This window comes from Haliotis asinina, chromosome 13 (assembly GCF_037392515.1).
Source record: "Haliotis asinina isolate JCU_RB_2024 chromosome 13, JCU_Hal_asi_v2, whole genome shotgun sequence".
In the NCBI taxonomy this organism is placed as follows: domain Eukaryota; kingdom Metazoa; phylum Mollusca; class Gastropoda; order Lepetellida; family Haliotidae; genus Haliotis; species Haliotis asinina.
Window position 1 is genome coordinate 44,552,508 of NC_090292.1, and position 2,130 is coordinate 44,554,637.

Below are 2,130 nucleotides of genomic sequence, written 5' to 3' on the forward strand. Positions count from 1 at the left end.
CTGTACCATCTCCCGACTCTAGTCTACGTTCACTGAAACAGACCCGATCCCCTAGCCTGCTGAAAGCGTGTCACTGATTCATACACCTATTTGGCCATCTTCCTTGGAAATCTCAACTTCCCAGAAATTACTTGTCTGAACTATGACAATGAACAGGAAAAAAGATAATAAAACACGTTCGCTTTTGTCCCTTGTCTTTCACGCTTCCTGGAAAATGTCAGTGTTACAGCTTTAAACTAAACATGGTAGTTCTGACTGCATCCGAGACATGACACACTTAGACTCGTAGTGGGACAACAGCGTGCGGCTGACTGCGTTGTGATTTAACATGTCAGCATAGGGTCTATGTCACCCGACAGAGGTCACTCACGTGGCTCATTTAGCAGAGAGCGTGAATACTTAACCCGTGGGACCATTGTTCAGCGACAGCTTTCGTTGTGCATATCCTCTCCGTATGTATTTTGCATAACCACATGATGCACCTATCATGTGACTGCACCCTTATCGACACGATCAAGTTCTTTAAACACGCAATGCTACATCTGGAAAATTTACTTCCTAAAAGACCCGAGTTTAATAATCGTTATCAAACCCTTATCAATGAACGTCGAGGCAAGGGGACTACTGTGCTCAGCTCGTATCAGTAAATATAAAACTGAGCGAGTTCAAATTTATCGTCAAATATATTTGAACCATTTTGTGATATAAAATAGTAGTAATTATCAATGACTACAATTGAATTATAAAACGCTTGTCAGTCGTCACCCGTGAAGGTCCCAGGGTAGAATAGGCCTTCAGCAACCCATGCTTGCCATAAAAAAGCGGCTATGCTTGTCGTAAGAGGCGACTAACGGGATCGGGTGGTCAGACGCGCTAACTTGGTTGAGACATATCATCGGTTCCCAATTGTGCAGGTCGATGCTCATGTTGTTGGTCACTGGATTGTCTGGTCCAGACTCGATTATTTACAGACCGGTGACCTCGAACGATGTCCTCCTAGGCGCAAAAGCAATTCAAATTGCCGATGACCATCCAATAAGGGGAAAACATGACCACGATGTGGTCCCTGAAGTGTACACCGATCGCCGTTCTTCAGTGATCTTGCAACATTGGTACTACATGTAGCGTTGCAGTCAAATTGGCGGGCGTGGTGTAGCTCAGAGATCAAAGCGTTCGCTCTCCACGTTGATAGCATACAACATGTAGGTGAGGGTCCCCGGTCGTGATGTTGCTCACATTGCTGATATTGCTAAAAGTTCCGTAAAACCGAACTCCCTAACTCATTCAAAATGGGGACCATGTCACGAAAACGTTGCCCTGGGGACTTCCCATCTGCGGCCAGGATCCTGTACCATATCTCCAACGTGAAAACTCACATGCTCTCATATACAAGCTTCATAATTATAAAGCAGAACATTTCAGTTTTTGAAGGATTTCGAAACCAAATTAACAGATTTTATTCGGCTGAGGTGACCTAAATTTCGTCAAACTATTCCCAAAGTGTGACTTTCCTTACTTTTGGCTCGACATAAGATTCGATTGGCACTACAATGTGTCACTTCATAAACATACGCATTCTAGCGTATCCCCAGAAACAGATTCAGTTGAATCTGTTTAAATAAAGGGCGAATTATGCTCATATGTGAGTGTAAACAACATCAAAATACATGTGACACCATGTGTTCCTGTAAAGAGCGTCCTGTCGTACTTGTGGCATTCATTGACGGGGAAAGGACGCCAGTGGCCTGTCCTACCCGATTGACATCAGGTGTTCGGGAAAGGGTGTCAGTGTCCCGCTGTACCTGTAGCACTGTAGTTGCCAAATGCACACCATATGCCAGCATGCGGTTGTGACACAGAATTATCCGGATGTCAACAGTACGTACTCATGTCAGAGTGACTTCACTCTACCACACACTGAAAGAGCGTCACACTCTAATAAGGAAGGACAATACATAATGCATGGTGACCTTGACACCACGTTACACATCACTTCTGATAAGGAAGGCAATACATAATGCATAGTCACCTTGACACCACGATACATTTCACTTCTGATAAAGGAAGGACACTATTTTCCGACTGTTGGCATACTTAAAACTGCGACGCAACAAAATACAAGTAAACTTA